General features: G+C 41.1%; 1 protein-coding gene across 1 annotated transcript in view; it reads right to left on the bottom strand.

The window, feature by feature from the left end:
• Positions 1–17,487, bottom strand: part of NEXMIF (neurite extension and migration factor) — a gene marked incomplete at its 3' end in the record, with an annotated part of 434,701 nt that extends 417,214 nt beyond the window's left edge. The window contains exon 1 of the mRNA XM_079765949.1: positions 16,844–17,487. The remainder of the gene's footprint in view (positions 1–16,843) is intronic.
• Positions 17,488–20,472: the final 2,985 nt, after the last annotated feature.

Genomic DNA, 20,472 nt, shown 5'->3' with positions numbered 1-20,472 from the left:
AGAAAAGAAAAGAAAAGAAAAGGAAAGAAAAGAAAAGAAAAGAAAAGAAAAGAAAAGAAAAGAAAAGAAAAGAAAAGAAAAGAAAAGAAAAGAAAGAAAAGAAAAGAAAAGAAAAGAAAAGAAAGAAATAGGAAACAAAGAAGGAACACAGGGGTATAGAATAAAAATGGCGACAAATAAGTACCTATCAATAATAACTTTAAATGTAAATGGATTGAATGCCCCAATCAAAAGACACATGGTAACAGATTGGATAAGAAAACAAAACCCATATATCTGCTGTCTACAGGAAACCCACCTCAAAAAAAAAGGACGCATACAGACTGAGAGTAAAGGGTTGGAAAAAGGTTTTCCAGGCGAATGGAAATGAAAAAAAAGCTGGGGTAGCAATACTTATATCTGACAAATTAGATCTCAAAGTGAAGGACATAACAAGAGATAATTAAGGTCACTTCATAATACTAAAGGGAGAAATCCAACAAGAAGAAATAACTCTGGTAAACATATGTGCACCCAATACAGGAGCACCAAGATACATTAAAAACCTCCTGGAAGATATCTAAGGAGTGATTGACAGCAATACAATCATAGTAGGAGACTTCAATACCCCACTATCACCATTGGACAAATCCTCTCAACAAAAAGTCAGCACAGAAACATCAATCCTATATGACTCACTAGACCAGATGGAATTAATCGACATCTTCAGAACATTTCACCCCAAAGCCACAGAATATACATTCATCTCAAGTGCACATGGGTCATTTTCAAAGATAGACCATATGTTAGGACATAGGCAAAGTCTCTCCAAATTCAAGAAGATAGAAATCATATCAAGTATCTTCTCAGATCACAGTGGCATAAAACTGGAAATCAACTACAAAAAAAACAACCCAAAGAAATCAAACACATGGAGACTAAACAGCATGCTATTAAACAATGACTGGGTTACCAAAGACATCAAGGAAGAAATAAAAAACATCATGGCAACAAATGACAATGAAAACACAACAATCCAAAATCTATGGGACACAGCGAAAGCAGTCTTGAGAGGAAAGTTAACAGCTCTACAAGCCTACTGCAAAAAACAAGAAACAATAGTAATAAATTACATAACCCAACAACTCAAAGAAATAAAGAGAGAGCAACAAGAAAAGCCCAGTGTAAGCAGAAGGAAAGAAATAATAAAGATCAGAGCGGAGATAAACGACATAGAGACCAAAGAAACAATACAAAAGATCAACAAAACCAAGAGGTGGTTCTTTGAAAGGATAAACAAGATTGATGGACCTCTAGCCAGGCTCACCAAGAAGCAAAGAGAGAGGACCCAAATAAACAAAATCAGAAATTAAAGAGGGGAAATTAAAACAGACCCCGACGAAATACAAAGGATTGTTACAAAATACTACGAACAACTCTATTCCAACAAACTGGACAACCTGGAGGAAATAGACATATTCCTAGAAAAATACAACCTTCCAAAACTCAATCAGGAAGAATCTAAACAGCACAACAGGCCAGTAACTATGGAAGAAATTGAAGCAGTCATCATAAAGCTTCCGGCAAACAAAAGCCTGGGGCCACAGCTTCACAGGAGAGTTTTACCAAACTTTCAAGGAAGAACTAAAACCTATCCTCCTCAGACTATTCCAAAAAATTCAAGAGAAAGGAACACTTCCAGGCTCCTTCTATGAAGCCAGCATCACCCTAATACCAAAACCAGATAAAGACAACACAATGAAAGAGAATTACAGACCAATATCCCTCATGAACATAGATGCCAAAATTCTCAACAAAATCCTAGCAAATAGGCTCCAGCAATACATCAGAAAGATCATACATCATCACCAAGTAGGATTTATCCCAGGAATGCAAGGATGGTACAATATCCGCAAATCAATAAACGTGATACATCACATAAACAAATTCAGAGATAAAAATCACATAGTCATATCAATAGATGCAGAAAAAGCATTTGACAAAATCCAACACCCTTTCTTGATAAAAACTCTCAACAACGTGGGAATAGAAGGATCATACTCAACATAATAAAAGCTATATATGATAAACCCACAGCAAACATCATACTCAATGGGCAAAAACTAAAACCATTTCCCCTAAGAACAGGAACAAGACAGGGATGCCCACTCTCACCACTCCTGTTTGACATAGTACTGGAAGTATTAGCTATCGCAATCAGGCAAGAAGAAGAAATAAGAGGCATCCACATTGGAAAAGAAGAAGTGAAGCTGTCCTTATTTGCAGATGACATGATATTGTACATAAAAAAACCAAAAGATTCCTTCAAAAAACTAATAGACTTAATAAATGAATTCGGCAATGTAGCGGGATACAAAATTAACGCTAAGAAATCTATGGCATTTCTATACACCAATAGTGAACTTACAGAAAGAGAGACTAAAAAAGCAATCCCATTTACCATTGCACAAAAAAAAATAAGATACCTAGGAATAAACTTAACTAAGGAGGTAAAAGACCTATACGCGGAAAACTACAGGACACTGAAAAAAGAGATAGAGGAAGACATAAACAGATGGAAGAACATACCATGTTCATGGATTGGTAGAATCAACATCATTAAAATGTCCATACTACACAAAGCAATCTACAGATTCAATGCACTACCCATCAAAATACCAACAGCATATTTCACAGACCTAGAAAGAACTCTCCAAAAATTCATCTGGAATAAAAAAAGACCCCGAATAGCCACAGCAATCCTGAGAATGTAGAATAAAGTAAGAGGGATCTCAATACCAGATTTCAAGCTGTATTACAAAGCCACTGTTCTCAAAACAGCCTGGTACTGGCACAAGAACAGACATATAGATCAATGGAACATAATAGAGAATCCAGATATCGACCCATACCACTATGCTCAATTAATATTTGACAAAGGAGGCTTAAACATACAATGGAGTCAAGACAGTCTCTTCAATAAATGGTGTTGGGAAAATTAGACAGATACATGCAAAAAAATGAAACTAGATCACCAAGTTACACCATACACAAAAATAAACTCAAAATGGATGCAGGACTTAAACATAAGACGGGAAACCATAAAAATACTAGAGGAATCCACAGGCAACAAAATCTCAGACATATTCCAAAAGAACTTCTTCACTGACACTGCCCCTAGGGCAATGGAAGCTAAAGAGAAAATTAACAAATGGGACTACATCAAAATAAAAAGCTTTTTCACAGCAAAAGAAACCATCAACAAAACAACAAGAAAGCCCACGGCATAGGAGAACATATTTGCAAATGCTATCACTGTTAAAGGTTTAATCTCCAACATCTACAGCCAGCTTATGCAACTTAATAAAAGGAAGATAAATGATCCAATAAAAAAAAATGGGCAACGGACCTAAACAGAATATTTTCAAAAGAAGACAGAAGGAAGGCCAAGAGACACATGAAAACATGCTCAAAGTCACTTATTATCTGAGAGAGGCAAATCAAAACAACAATGAGGTGCCATCTCACACCTGTCAGAATGGCTATCATCAACAAATCAACAAACGACAAGTGTTGGCGAAGATGCGGGGAAAAAGGAACCCTCGTGCACTGCTGGTGGGAATGCAGACTGGTGCAGCCACTGTGGAGAACAGTATGGAGTTTCCTCAAAAAACTGAAAATGGAACTCCCATTTGACCCAGTAATCCCACTCCTGGGAATATATCCGAAGAAACTGGAAACACCAATCAGAAAGGATATATGCACCCCTATGTTCATAGCAGCACAATTTACAATAGCTACGATTTGGAAACAGCCTAGGTGCCCGTCAGCAGATGACTGGATCAGAAACCTGTGGTACATCTACACAATGGAATACTATGCTGCCATAAAAAGAAGGCATTCTCATCATTTGCAGCAACCTGGATGGAATTGGAGAACATTATGCTAAGTGAAATAAGCCAGGCAATGAAAGAAGAATACCACATGATCTCACTCATTTATGGATAATAAAGAACATTATAAACTGATGAACAAAAAGATAGATACAGAGACAGTAAAGCATCAAACAGACTTTCAAATTACAGGGGATAGTTAGGGAGAGGTGGGGGAGATAAGAAATCAAACGAAGGTCTTGTATGCATACATATAAGCATAAACAATGGATGCAAAACTCTCGGGGGGTGAGGGCATGTATGGGTGTGGGGTGGGGGGCAATGGTAAGATATGTACACATATAATACCTCAATAAAAAAAATGTAAAAAATAAATTAATTAATTAATTAATTAATTAAAAAAATCATACACCTATGGATGAGGACATTTGGGGGGGGGGGTAAGGGTCTGGGGTGGGGGAGACCCGGGTGGAGGGGAGCTATGGGGGGAAAAAAAGAGGAACAACTATAATAATCTAAACAATAAAGATTAAAAAAGAAAGAATAGGGTGAGTTCAATGGCAAGGAAGGCTGATTTCAGGTTCTCTATCCAGATCTGCATAGCAGTATCCTGATCTTTTGGCTCTTCTGCTTAACTGGTGATCACTGTCTTCACAATTAAGTGGTGTATTTGGAGGCTTCTTGAGAGACAAAGTGACAAATTGAGATTTTTGTTGCTCACACTATATCATTTCCATATCTCTGAGTAACAAACCAGGCACACTCACCTCTTCCCCACAAATACACATATGGGAGGATATAGGCAAGTCATGATCTAGGATTTAACAACTAACACCTTGGCCTTGAGTTATAAAGCATACTTATCTTTCTCTTTGCAGCCTAACTTCCAAACTGCTTCTTCCTCAGATGTGTATGTGTTTTTGTCTAGTTTCAAGTCAAACTACATATATCTGAAAACTCACTATAACACTGGCACTATTCACCTTCCTTTCAACTATTCAGCCAAATGAATATGACTATGTAATTTATGAAACATCTTAACATGTCAAGTCTACAGCTTTGCAGATACAGGATTTTCTATGGGGGAAAAAAGAATGTGACTTATATACTATACATACAAAGCATTCAACAGGCAATGGATACATCTCTTCCCTTGCCTGTGGGATTATAGTACAGTATATAGGCCGCCCACAAAAAGAAGCACATAGAGATGTATACACAAATATAGAGAGCTAGTAAGGGAAATTGAGAACAGTGTATTTACATTGAGGATACCACTACAAGTCTAAGCAAAGAGAGACTGAAAAGGCAACAGTTATGCCAGTGCACAAAGAAGCTGTGTAATAGGGTCGACTGATTCTCTGGGCCTTGGACAAAATTACCAACAAGTCAACATGGAGTTTTGTGAAAGAAAGAGCTCTTTCAAAAATGCCCCCACCTGGCTGAGGATCAGAGCATAGGGCCACCAAGATGCCAAATAAACCCTAGATTCTACAAACTGAATCAATATCCTTTTCATAAGCTACTCTTTTTTGTTAATATTTCCTCAATCAATAATTGTTTCAGTCATAGAGGTGGAGTTTGTTGCTATAAATAAACCAAGTAACTTCTCCCCAATAGGGGAGGCTTTCCTTTTAACAAAATGGAGTGGTATAAGAATCTGCAGCATGTTACTCCACCTCTGTTACAAGAGTTGATAGAAAGAAACTTAGTTAATAGTATGGTATACAGAATTTCTAACAACTCTACTGGGTCCATACTGTCCATTTGACTTCCCTGTGCTCATATCTCTCTAATACTCATAGCATCTCAGGTTTTGGAACTAAACCCCAGCCATATACCTCAGATCCAATATAGGTTCTTATCTAATTCTACCTGTGCCACAGTATCTAAGCCCAAACGTCAATTCTTATAGGATAAAGCTCCCTTTTGAACCCCCAGCCTTCCCAGAATAGTGATGAAATGTCCCACATATGTGTTGTGCAATATGACAGCCACTAACCACAGATGATTATCAAACACCTGAAATGTGACTGAATTTCAACCCTTCACTCAGCAGTAATGAGAAGCTCTGCTCTCCAAGTGTCAACAGAAACTGAATGGAGAACCTGGACTTCTATTTTCACCAGGAACTAACAAGGCAACATACTGCCTTCCCCTGCTGTAGCAGTGTCAGAGAAAGGTAGCTAAAACATTAAGTTCAAATAAGACACAGAGTCTCATAATATATTACAAAAATATCTAGGTTTCTGTAAAAAAAATCACTCATCATATAAGAATGAGAAAGATCTCCAACTGAGTGGGGAAAAAAAGCCAAAGCCAAGATGACAGAAATGTTAGAATTATCTGACAAAGATTTTAAAGCAGTCATGATAAAAAAAAAAGTACCTCAATAAGCAATTACAAACTCTCTTGAAACAAATGAAAAATAGAAATTCTCAGAAAAATAGAAGATGCATTGAAGAACCAAGTGGAAATTTTAGAAATAAAAAGTACAATAACTGAATTATATTTGTTGTTAATCCTTACCTGAGGATATTTTTCCATTGATTTTAGTGAAAGTGGAAGGGAGGGGCAGAGACAGAGAGAGAAACATTGATGGGAGAGAGACACAGCAATTTGGTTGCCTCCTGCATGCGCCCCAAACAGGGCCAAGATTGGCCAAGATTGACCAGGGCCGGGGATTGAGCCTGCAACCAAGGTACCCTTGACCAGAATCTAATCGAACCAGGGACCCTTCAATCCAAAGGCCAATGCTCTCTCCACTTAGCCAACCTGGCTAGGGCCTAATATTTTTTAAAATCAACATGCCTACAGCAAGCTGGTGAGGAGGGCAGTACAGTGGGCTCAGTCAGAGAGGTCAGGAGCTTGGCATACAGCAGAGATACAGGTGGAGATACAGGACATGGGCAAGGTGAAGCTGACAGGAAGTAGGACAAATATGGAGTGAGGTGGGCTGCTGCTCATGTCATAGACTGCAGAGATGAGTTCAGAGATAGTGAGTTGGGTCTGGGACGTGTTGACTTTGAGATGACATCTAAGTGAAAGTGCCAAAAATTCTGATGAAATAATAAAGTACCATCTTTTAAAGCATAAAAGTAACAACAACAACAACAACAGATGACCTCTACAGAAGAATAGAGAGGACTGAGGAAAGAATCTGGTAACTTTTTCTAAAGATAGAAAAATAGAAATTCTCCAATCTGAACAATAGAGAAAAATTGACTTGAAAAACTAAACAAGGTCTCAGGGACCTGTGGGATTATATATATATATATATATATATATATATATATATATATATATATATATATATATGACTTTTTCTGTCAGCAGCAAGAACTGTCACGATAGGATAATGATGACTTCACAGAAAATGTATTCAAGGAAATAATGGCTGAAATCCTCCCAAAATTGGTCAATGACATAAGCCTACAGATTCAATAAGGTGATAGTATTCCAAACTGGATGAACCCAAAGAAATCCATGCCAAAGTACACCACAGCCAAGCTTCTGAAAATTAAAGACATTTTTTAAAAAGAGAGATATTGAAAACAATGATAAAAAGATGATGCCTTACCTACAAGGAGGGGGAAAACAGTTTGAATTACAGCAGATTTCTCATCAAAACCCATGGATGTCAGAAGGAAATGATACCTTTTTCAAGTGCTGGAAGAAAAGAACTGTCCATTCAGAATCCTATATCCTGTGAAAATATCCTTCAGGAATAAAGGTGAAATCAAAAACTTCTCAGATGAAAGCAAACTAAGAGAATTTGTTGCCAACAAACTAGCATTAAAAGAATGACTAAAGGACATTCTCTAGACAGAAAGAAAATATAAAAGAAAAGAATTTGGAACCTCAGGGAGGAAGAAGAACAACAAAAAGAGTAAAAGTAAGAGTCAACGCAATTGACTTTGCTGCTCATGTTTTCTCAAGTATATTTGACAGTTGAGGCAAAAATGGCCAACTGGCCAACCGGCCAGTAGCTATGACACACATTAACCACCAGGGGGCAGATGCTCAATGCAGGAGCTGCCGAGCTGAGGTGACTTGGCAACTGCAGTTCTCAGATGAAGCACCCCGGAATCGGGCTCCCTCCTCTCTGATTTTGGGTGTGTCACCTGAGAACCACCCTCTCGCAATCTGGGAGCCCTCAGGGGATGTTGGAGAGCCAGTTTTGGCCTGATCCATACAGGCCAGGACGAGGGACCCCACTGGTGCACAAATCTGTGCACTGGGCCTCTAGTGGTATTATAAAGAGGGAGGATAAAGTGACATAAAAAAAGGCAAGGATTACTCAAACAGGTAAAATGCTGATATTAGTAGAGTGTGATAAGTTATGTACAAGCACTCTGAAAAATGGTTTTGAGGGTTCTTAAAAAACTAATCATACTCTATGGCCCAGCAATCACACTCCTTGACATTTTCCCCAGAGAAATGAAAACTATGTTCATACAAAAACTTGTACATTAACCTGTACATTTTTATTTGTAACTAGGAGCCCAGCACATGAAATCGCGTGGCCCCGCCCACCCACCCACCACCCTGCCTTGACATCCGAACCTTTCCACGCAGAGCTCCAGCACACCTAGCCCAATTCTTGACCCCTCTGGCCTTCTCTGGCCACTTCAAATCCCACCCTCAGTCCCTCAAGTCTCCTTGGGCTGGTCCCACCTTCTCAGGGCGCCTCCCCGCATCCTCCCAGTCTCTGGAGCAATGCGGCAGCTCCACCCCATCATGGCCCCAGAGGAGAGCGTGGAAGCCTCCTGCTTGCTGCGCTGTTCTCCTTCCCCTGGCAGGTGGGCAGCGGGGTGCTCTGAGTGTGAGCAGTGGGTGGCAAAGGACGGGTGAGGGGGGCACTATGGGCTCTCACCCCCACCTCCCCAGCACAGGATGGTCCTGCCTCTTCTGGGCACCTCCCTGCTTCCTCCCCATCTCTGGAGCAATGCCCCACCGTGCTCATGCAGGCAGCCTCCTTCGATAGGTCGTTAAAACCTTACAGTGTTCCAACCATTAGCATATTAGCTCTTTATTGTTATGATAGCCAAAAACTGGAGACAACCAAAATTTCCTCAACAGGTTAACGGTTAAACAAACTGTGATAGATTCACACCATGGAATACTGTTCAACAATAAAAAGGAATGTACAGCCTATACACAGAAACTTGGATGAATCTCAAAGTCCTTATGCTGAGTGAAAACAAGCCAATCTTAAAAGATCACATACTCTATTAATCCATTTATATAACATTTTAAAATGATAAAACTATAAATTTAGAAAAAAATGATTAGTGATTGCCATGGGCTAGAGATAGTGGGGATGAGGGGGATCAGTGTGACTATAAAGAGAATCTAAGGCTGGCACAAGAGAGATGGTTATGATGATGGAATAATACTTTGTCTTTGATTGTGGTGTTAGTTACACAAATCTACTCATATGATAAAATGGCATAGAACTAAATGCATCCATTGTTCCAATGTCAAGTTCATAGTTTTGATATTATACTATAGTTATGTAAGATGTAACCATTTAGGAAACTTGGTGAAGGGTACATAGAGCTTCTCTGTCCTTTCAACTTCCTGTGAATCGATAATGATTTCAAAATTATGAAGATCATGTTACTGTGGCAGGCAGAATAATGGCCCTACAAAGTAGTCCACAACCTACTCCTAGAACCTATGAATAAGTTATGTTTTAAGGTCCATAAAGAACTAAGGTTAGAGATGGAATTAGTTTGAAAATCATCTAATCTTGATGTAGAAGATTATCCTCATTATTCATCCAGGTAGATCCAATGTAATTACAGGGGGATTTAAAAGTGAAAGAGGCAGAAGAATGAGAGTAAGAAAAGGAGATGTGACAATAGAAGCAAGGAAAGGGAGTCTTTCCTAGAGCTTCCACAAAGGAATTCATCCCTGCTCACACCTTGATTTTAATGCAGTGAAACCAATTCATATTTCTCACCTCTAGAACTATAGGATAATAAACTTATGTTGTTTTAAACCACTAAGCTTTTGGTAATTTGTTATATCAGCAATAGAAAATGAACACAACCACCAACTAGGGGTCAAAGACTAACTCACTCAAAGATGGATAACTGGCTTTTAACAGAGTACTATAACCATGGCTAATCTTATTTGCAATTCCACATTGCCAATAACAGAAATCTTGCCCCAAATTTTCAGGAAAAGAGACACCCCCCTACCCCCTCTTAAATGGGACCTGCTTAGCCAATGCAGAAACAAGAATAGAAGCATTTGTGCCATGGAGGATGGAAATGTTATCTCAACTTAGCTAGAAATACCTGTTTGCCAAGGAATTTCCTGCTGTGTTATGAAAACAAGGCATCATATTTATTTTCTAAAGGGGAGAATATAGAAATAATAGAAAAATGCATTGAATTAGAAAAATGGTGGGATAAATTAATACAGGTAGTAAACTGGCCTAGCCAGAAACAACACTAATTTCCTATAAGAAAAGAGAATGTGTTTTATTATTTTTTCTGTCCCCAGTATCCCATATACATAATAGATGCTCAATAAATGTTAGCTGAATGGAATTAGAAATTATCAGTAATAGACCCTTCCTGATTCAGGATTCTATTAGCCTTTACACTGTACCATACTCCAAACTTCTAAGACAAAAAGCAAAGAGACAAGCAATAAACATTTATTTATGGATAGGAACATCACCTATTCCCATCTCCCAACCTGCAAAGCATAGATATGGCATATACAGTATTAGTGTTTGCAGAACTTAAGGAAATTTTCTTTTAATATATGATGCTAGATCTTCAGGATGGCTAATACTCCAAAAGGCCCATGAGTCCCAAGGGTCCTCATGAAGATATTTGGACTCCATCACCATACCTAACAATCAGTGCTGGCAAGAGTTCTCAATTTTTCTCAAGGTCATTGGCTTAGGGAAATAGAGATGGTAAAACAGATAAAAGAGAAGAAGAGATGGGAGCAGATAAACACAAGTGAAATTTTATGAAATGTATTTTATATATTAATAGTGAACTTGTGGAGGGTGAGTGTTAAACAGACATTTGTAAGCATCTGAAAGTTGACAAGTCAAGGATTTGAGGAAACTAGCCTTGACTTGTTCTTGGTGAGAATAGAAATGTCAAAGTGAATGCTAAATGATGCTTTTTTTCATAATAAAAAATGCCTGTGAAGGCTAATCAGAAAAATGCTTGCCACAGTAGCTGAGAGCTGTAGCCCATAAGTATACTAATAATGGGCTTTTTGAGTCATTTTCATGACTTCCATTTCATGCTACTGTGACCATGACAGCCATGCAACAGCAATTCTTGTAACAACTAGACAAAGGCTACTACATAGGTTTTTTAACATATAGTACATGGTTGAATTTCCTGAAAATGTATGCAAGTGTCATATATGTAAATGTTTACTTTTCTGAAGAGAATATCCTTGGCATTCATTGAATATTCACAGGGGTTCATGCCAAAATAAAGGTTCATGCCTAAACTAGATGGTGATGGCCTATCTACTATCCTACTCAGTAAAGCACATTTTCAGAATGTGTTGCAGCTATTTAGTAACCAGAGACAACAGGTTTCTGTTCAATCAAGTTGCAAAATCTGGTCTCTGGGTTACTAAACCATGAATGCCAGGAAATGCATGGCAAATACTGGAGAGGGGGGCAGACAGATTTTAGTAGCACCACAAAATTTTGGTTACTATAATAGGCAGGAAAGAAAATATCACTATTGACATTTTGATTCGAGCAAACAAATTCACACCTAGATTTCACTTTTTGTGTCATCCCTCTGCCACTCTACTAGGTTCTGGACAATCTCCCAACCCCTAGATATCAGGTGATAAGTAAATGCTCAGGAAATGTGGACTCATTTTGATATTGGCCTTAGTAAAGCTCAATTACAAAGGGGAAGTTTCAAAACATAGGCAAAAACAACTCCAAATGGGCTCCACATTTTTTTCTTGTCTTCATGATTTCTTTTACCATAGCAGGCCATATTTGGCCTGTGGACCATAGTTTTTGATGCCTGCCCTAGATCAATGAAAGCCAGCCATGGGTATTTAGGACTAGAAGACAGTTTTAAAGGTTATCTTGTCCATTATATAAAAGGAAAATGTAAATATGTACGTGAAATATACATATATAAATATATATTTACATATCTGGCAATACCACATGCACATTATTCTGAACAGAGAGACAGTTATCTGTGCACTTCTTAAAACATATTCTAAAAGAAACTCACACTTCCATTGGTACCATACTCATTTTGCAAGTACCATTGTCAGGATGATCTTTCTAAACTTAAATGGCTCCTGATATGCTTTAAGCTTATTACCTATTACCAGTCTTACATGAAAGTAAGAGCAGCCATTCTCCAAAATGCAGATAGTACCTCTTTGTGTATATGTGTGAGTTTGTGCACACATGTGTGCATGTACACACACACACACACACACACACACACACACACACTTTGGAGGGGTGTCAAATAATTTCTGGGGTTCTTATCCTCCAGAAATACTTCTTAGCTAGGAAAAGGATAGGCTGAGCCAGTTAAGGGACTATGACATCTTGAAAGCTCATTATACCCCCTGCCAAGTTTTACAAATATAACCATCTCCCCAAATCAAGAAGCACACTTTGATTTTAAGGTAGCTGTATTTAGGTGACCATAGAACTTTTTGTCCAAACTGGGACACTTTTAAGGGTGAAATAAATATCCTGAGACAATAGGTATAAAGCACAACATATGGCCGCACTATAGTTCTCCATAGAGGAAATGCTTTAACTTCCCCCAAACAAAATGAAAATCTATGCCTGTTCTGGATGAGGAACTGCTACTCAAGTAGTGAGGCCCAGGGTATAATCTTGGTGTCTAACCCCCTCCCTCAAGTTAAACATTAGGAGCAGCGTCTTGATTAAGTTAGTTGTATAACACTAACGGGCTACTTAGTGGGGAGAGGTGTGACTTTTTAAATTGAGTTTGGAGGTGTATGAGAAAATAGGTAATTGTTTATATCAAAATCATATTACTTGGATGTAGAAGATGATCTATTGAAGTGCCTTTTAGAAAAATAAAAATTATGTGCATATTACTTAGTCCTGAAGACCTCAGTCCTTTGTTCCATTGGAGAACAAGGGAGGGAAAAGACATCAGTTCATAGTGTTTATCCACAGAAAAAGAGACCAATAAGAGCACATTGCGAGCAGAGGCCTTCAAATCATTGTGGTCAATGAAGGATCCTTGGGGAGAAAGACAGAGTGTTCTCACCCCCTTATCTGGTCCAGTTAAGACCCTACCTTCACTAAAAGGCATTCCTCCCCTACCCTCCACTTTCCTGGCTGACCCCACCCCAAACCAGATTTCTCCAAGGTTGTGATATGCCTAAAGTTGCACAAGGTCAGTGTTGTTTAAAAAGAGAGAGGAATGTTCACCTCTGCCTAAAACAAAATTTTATGCATGAGAGAAAACTCTGGAATTAAAGGTAGTCTCATGTGATGCAGTCTTGCCCAATGCCCTTTGTTTTGTTTCCAAGGAACCCTGGAGAAGTGGCATGGAGAGCCCGACAAGTCCTTTGTGTCTAACCCTGTGATCTAGGTTTTGAAAAGGTGGAGAAACAGTCAATTAGGGCAACTTTTCAGAGGAGGTAAAAGGGGAAAAATAAAGAAAGAATTAAAATGTCCAAATCTGCTTTGCCCATCAAACCAAAGAGGGATTAAGCAGGGAAACCAGATAACCTACTCCTTAGTATATTATTTCTCTTCCCTATCATCTACTTTGGACCTTTACTCCTCTTGCTTACAGCAAAGCAGAACACTTAAACCATGTATGTGTCAGCAGATAAATATATGTAAAGATAATGTAACGGGGTCAAAAGTCAATTAGAATCTTCTTTTTTTCCCCTTACTAAGGAATTTGGAGAGAAAAATAATTCACTAGAACTAGATTAGGAACAGAGCAACTGCAATCAATGCTTCTTTGGTAAAGCTAGTCCCTCACCAAAGCAAATACTTCCATGAGACTAGGATCTCCACAGTAATTGAAATCCACAAGTATATCTTTGAATGTTTAAAATCCAGCACTTATTCCTTTTCCTATCCCTCTTCTCCCACCTCCTAAACACAGGCAATACCACCACATCTTTACTTCTCTCTGTTCTAGGGAGTTTACAGGTAATTAGAAGATTGTAGAAAAAAGAAAAAGAGGTCTGAGTAAAGCAGAGACAAAGTGGCAGTGTTCTGCATTTGTTTAACTTTGGCAACAGGGTGTTGTGTGTGTGTGTGTGTGTGTGTGTGTGTGTGTGTGTGCGTGTGTGTGCGTGTGTGTGTGTGTGTGTGTGTGTGTGTGTGTTAAAAAGCATTGATGCATTGAAGATTTATTCATTGAACAGGTTGATTTATTTAACAAACTTGATGCATGTCAAATTTTCCAGGTGCTTACAATAATTGTTACACATTTGTCAGAGCTATTATTTAGCCAAATATTTGTTTTAAAAGTATTTTCTTTAAATGACTTTCTCTAGCCCACAGCACAATCAAACCGTGGTTCATTTTAGTTATGTCATGTTATGTTATGTTATGTCATGTCATGTAATGTCATGTTAACAACAGCTATTTAGTAGAGGTCTCTAAAATCTAATCTTCCTGGGGCCATTTAATCTCCACCCAAAATCTATTATTTTTTTCCTAGTAATAAATTTTTGGTTAAATCACATCAGAGGGGAAAAATTTTTAATATGTACAATGTCTTTTCACTTTTCACTTACAAAGAAAATAAGCTTCTCAAAATACTGTTAAAATAATAAATGTGAATACTGTTAACCTAAGAATTGGTTATAAGGATAAAAGGATATGATTTTGTGTGTGCATGAGTGTGTGTCTGTGGGATGTGAAAACGGTTTGGACAGCTAGGGGAGAGCATAACAGAAAGTAAATGGAATCAAATTTCAAGTCTTAAATTTGTTGAATAAACCTACTATATTTGTACACATGTCCAAAAAATTATATTTTTCCAACTCAAATTATGCAATCTATCTAGGTTCTGGGGGAGATAAAATATTGGAAGAAATTTCCAAGGAACAAAAATGTCTAATCACTAACTGCCATGGCTGCTTTGAGTTCCTGTATTGTAAATATGCCATTTGCAAAAGCGAGAGACTCATTTTGACCTCCCAGGTCAAGGAGTGTGGAGACTAGGAAAGATGAGGTGGGGGTAGAGAAAGGGAAATCCCACCACCACACAAGTAAATCTTTGACCTAGTAAGTAAACATGTTTTTTTGTTGTTATTACTGGGTAAAATGTACAAGTCTTCCAGAAATTAGACACTGTAATAAAAATGTACCAGCCCAAATTTAAATTGCTCACTAGACAGATGGTTAATTATATTCACAGCCACATACTTCACTGGGATGGAGTTTCAGACACCCAGTCAGTTTTATTTGATTAGCTGAGTTGCCAGTTAATATGTAAAATGACAGTTACTTAGGGCTTTTTTGTTCCCTTCTAAAAATATTTTAAGTAAGTGTAAATTCTGAGCCATGAGAATGTCATTGCTGTAAATAAAATGTTTGAACATATGTTGCCGTACAGGTACAAGATGTAAGGGAGATTCATACCTGGAGACCCAAATGATCTCTACAGTTCAGGGAAGACCATTGAACACCTTTTCTCACCAAGCAAAATATTTCAGGACCTATCAGCATACTCTGCTCCTCCACCAAAAACAACGGAGGAGAAATTCAAATCCAGGGTTAACGTGCTTTAGATGCTTTTTAAAAAACAGCCCAGCAGCCCTACACACAAATCATGTATTTTCAGATAAGAGTCTAGAAAATGGAATGTTAGGGAAAGGCTAAATTAGCTAAGTATACTGGACATGATTCAACAATTCTGGGAGCCAAAACGCAGAAGCAAAATATGAAACCCACTTATTCAAAATATAACGAGAAACTAGACAAAAATCAAGTGTGCTGTTGTTGAAATGGGGATGCCATTTTTTTTTTTAACTTCAAAAAAAGACAGAAAACCTTGCGCGGGTGATTCAGTCCCTCAGGAATCAGACCAACAGAAGCAGTCATGATGAAACCACTGGATTCCTCAGCAGACTGGCGCCAACTCAGCTGCGCGTTTTCCACACTTTCCCAGAGCTTCCCAGAGCCGGCTCTTGGCCTCCCCATCCCACCGGGTGTGCCAGATCCCATGGATGTGTGTAGTGTGGCTGGGCACGGCCAAGGAAGCACCAGAAGCCATGCAGGAGAGGGGTAATTTGACTGCCATCCAGAGAAGGAAGAAGCCTCGGGTTAATTTTCACAAAGGTGACAAGCTGGGTGAAGCTTGACAGAGCCCCCAATTTAGACCCTCCAGCAGCCCCTGTCAATCTGCGCGTGCTCACAGGCACTCTGTGGTCCTCTGGCAGCGCCCCGTGCGCGGGAGGTTCAGGAGGTGTGGGCCGCGGTGCTTCGCACCTCTGTCGTTTTGACCCTGGCTCAGGATCCCAACCACAGTGGGTTTTCCCACTCACCCCTAAGCCTGCGGTGTCTGTGCCTATTCCCTGGCCAGGGTCTCCAGGGCAGCAGCGCGAAAGGAGGCGGCAGTTGGCTGGTCCCCACTGCCTGGCCCAGTGCATGTAAGCCAGGCAGCTCCAGCCGCCTGCCTCCCCTCCCCCCCCCTCCACCCTCCACTCCCCAACCCCCTGCGCTCCAGCACCGAGGCCTTTCCTAGATTGCAGTGCTTGTCAGGACCAGCTGAGCCGGGAACCGCGCGCCCCCGCGGCCTTGCTACCTAGTACACAGATACTCACACGCACGCCATTCTCACACAGATACCCTCCCTTCCTTCTGCCCTTCCTTCTCTTCTCTCTTGGCCTCCCCCAATTACTTCCACCCCCTGTCGTCGCCACCCGGAGCCAGCTGGGGAGCCGGTGAGAAGACCAGGGGGCTGGATGGCAGCGTAACTCACCTCACAGGCTGACTCCTGGGGTGCACGTCGCTGGCGGGTTGCGACTGCGGGTGCTGGAGCGTGCACGGCCACAGTGAAAGCTGGTGGGCTCCGGCCACCACCACAGTTGCTCTAGCTGCCGCTGCTGCTGCTGCCGCTGCCGCCGCTGCCGCCGCTGCCGCCGCTGCCGCCGCTGCCGCCGCTGCCGCCGCTGCTGCTGCTGCTGCTGCTGCTGCTGCTGCTGCTGCTGCTGTCACCACAACCTCTGCCTCAGCTCCATGCGCCAGGCCCAGCAGGTGGACGCGCCTCTCTCCCTCAGGCGCCGATGCCGCCTTGCTAGATGGAATCAGAGCTGTAGGGCTCTGGCCCTGGAACTCAGTGCCTCTGTGGCTGCCAGCTGCTCCAGGGATCCGCACTTGGCCCGCACAAGCGCTAGCTCTTGCAGTGGCTACCTCAGGAGACGGCTGTGCGCATGGCGCTGGAGCCCGCTCAGTGCGGTAGCGGTGGCTGTTGGCGGGAGGGAGAGAGAAGAAGGAGGAAAGCTGCTAATGTCAGTACCCTGTTAAAGCTACTGCTAAATGCTGCTACTGCTACTGCTGTGGTGGTGGCGGCGGCGGCGGCGGCAGCGGTGACGGCTGCTGCTGCTGCTGCTGCTGCTGCTGCTGCTGCTGGCTTTCCTTCCCGGATTCTCCCTCTGCCTCGTCTCCCTCCTCCCTCTCTTTTTCCTCCTCCTCTTCTTCCTCCTCCCCCTCCTCCTCCTTCCGCTGCTTTTCTCAGAGCCTCTGCTGGCGCTGCCTGGTCTCTTCCCCCGGAGCTGCCACTGCCCATTCAGAAAGGTGCCCAGATTGGGACTGCCTCAGCTGCCACCATCGCTATTGCCTCTGCCATTGTTTCCTCCAATACCGCTGTTCTTGCTGGACGCGTTCCCCTTTGCCTCCCTTCACCACCACTGCCCTCCCTTTATATCCTGTTTTCTCTACCCTCTCTGAGGTCCTTTCCTTATGTGCCCCTTCCCACTCTGTCCGTCTGTCCCTCCCTTCCCTCAGACTCCCGGGAGCGCGCACTGCGCAGCCACCTGTCATAAAGGGCGCGCACCCCCTTACCCACCCCCACCCCAACCCCCATTCATTCTTGCAGCTATCCCTGTCCACTGCACCAGTAAAACGTTCTTCCCCAGCAGACATTCAGCCGGACACCCCTCTCCCACGTCTTTTAGGGCAGTTATGTGTACAGAGAGGGGCTCTCTGAAGTTTGGGGAAGAATATCTCAATGGCTTCTTTCCCAAACATGCAACCATTCAACCTCTACCCTGCCTTTAATTTCAGAGCCTAGGCCTCCAGAAGGGTAGGTCATATTGGAAGGGTTGGATGAAGGGACATTTCCCAGAGAATTGGACAGGAGGGTTTTTTTGGAATACAGAAGGAGAGAAAAAGGGAACGTGAAATGTACCAGGAAGAAAATGGGATCTGCTCCACTGCTGTATTGAAGAAATTCCTTAGGTGGTCATACCCCCTTCAGAATTCCTGAGATCCCAACAGTAAACAGCAAGGGGGTGAAGCCCAACTTAGAAAAGAACATCCAGCACTCCTGGAGCCCGGGGTGCAAGGTAGTGCCTGGGTCCCTGAACCAGTGGTAGACTGGGAGCCAAGACAAGATATTGTAAGGTTGGTGCCAGAACAGGAGGAGTCAAACTAAGCTACTTTGTGTGCACTTGCTCCAGCAAGCCATCGTAACACACAGCTTCTTCACTCAGGCAGTGCCTGATTTAAGGTTTCTCTGCTGCCACAGCTGCAGGCTTATTTTGCTGTCAACACTCAGGCTTGGAGACCTGATGTGTGCAACTCACCATCACCCCCAACAGAGGCTCTATTGTCTGTCACAAAACCCCTTCCCAAAAATAATAGCACAAGTTGGTAGGGGAGGGGCTATTTCCTTTTCCCTGGCAAAGTAGAAGAAACAAGTGTTTTGGATATCCCATTGCCATTAAGGTCTGAGAAGTCTAATCAAGTTTGAAGCACTCTCCATGGGTCTTTCATCGCTAAGTCATAATGTCTTTGTCTGGGCATAGGAGGCCCTTTTACAATTCTTCATCTATGTGCCTTGGTTTCTGCCATCCCACCCGCTTGAAACACTCTTGCCCTCCCCCCTCTCATTTTATACCTATGAAACTCATCCATAAATAAAACTTATCCTTAAATAATTGATAGTTAATAAGACCTTACTATGTTCCAGACACTGTGCTAAGAAATTTACATGAATTATTTTATTTAATCCTCATAACAAACACAATTTTATTACTTCCATTTTACAGGTGAGAACATTGAGCCACAAATAAATTATATGTAAATATCTTAAGACTAGAAGTAATATCTTCTTTGTCTTGTATCTGTCAGGCACTGTGGAAATACATTTGTATCTCTCAGGTATTGAGGTAAATGTGAAGAAAAATAATATTTGGTCTCAGTCCTCAAAAACAAACAAAAATGTCACCCATTTATTGGCTGGATATCAATGTCCACTTTTCCCATTCTTGAAAAGCACATTGTTTTCATTTGTATGAACTGCGTATGCTATGTTCCAGTTTTGAAAGTTAGTCACTTGTTAGTTACCAGTTATAATTAGTGTCAGTTCCCATCACCCAAAGACAACCAGGAACACACCAGTAGTTGAATGAGTTGCATTTATTACTTGTTATAGTGAGAGAGAATGTACACCATAGTTATTATGGGCTGAACTGTGTCATCTTCAAATGTGACTGTACTAGTATTTGGAGATAGGGTCTTTAAAAGGATGATTAAGTTCAAATGAGGTGGATAGGGTGGGCCCAAATCCAATCTGTGTCCTTATAAGAGAAAATTTGGACGCATAAAGAAACACAAGGGGTACATGCATACAGAGAAAAGACCATGTATGGACACTGAAAAGGCAGCCATCTACAAGCTAAAGAGAAAATTCTCAGGAGAAACCACACCTTCAAGCACCTTGATCTTGGACTCCTAGCCTCCAGAACTGTGAGAATATAAAATTCTGTTGTAGAAAACGATCAATCAGTGGTATTTTTATAGTAGCCTTAACAGACTAATATACTAGGGAACCATGTGGTGTCTTAGTAAAAGGGTGGTAGAAAGAACTTGTTACAGAATTTGAGCTTTGATTGGGTAATTTGGGGAAGAGTATAGGAAAGTAGGGGTTCATTCTGTATTGATGGCTGTCAGGAAGCAAGGATAATTTTATGATTGGGGATCTTAATAAATCTTACTTATAAGAAGAGCAGACTGAAGTGAACATAAAGCTTTTGGGGGTAGCACAGTGACCTTGTTTTTGTCTGTGCTTATACTAAATTATGAAGTGGCATTTTTTTGTCTCACTTTATTATCTTAATATATAAAAACCCTGAATCTGTCAGGACAGGAGGCTCAACCAACTGGAAGTCAGTCCTGCAGTCAGCACTGGGTTGCCGTGGTGACCCAGCACTGACTGCTGAGGGGGCTGTGAATCAGGCCCAGAGAGAGGCCTGAAGAGAGAAGCAGGGTCTGATACATAGCCTGTGTGGCAGCTGTTGATCAACACTTGCCTCTCTCTTTCTCTCATGGCTGGGCCAGCAGCCCAGCCTCCATTTCTCTCCAGGCCTCCACTGGGGCTGCTGATCA

Source organism: Cnephaeus nilssonii (genome assembly GCF_951640355.1).
Source record: "Cnephaeus nilssonii genome assembly, chromosome: X".
Lineage (NCBI taxonomy): Eukaryota > Metazoa > Chordata > Mammalia > Chiroptera > Vespertilionidae > Cnephaeus > Cnephaeus nilssonii.
This window is presented reverse-complemented; position numbering and strand designations above follow the sequence as displayed.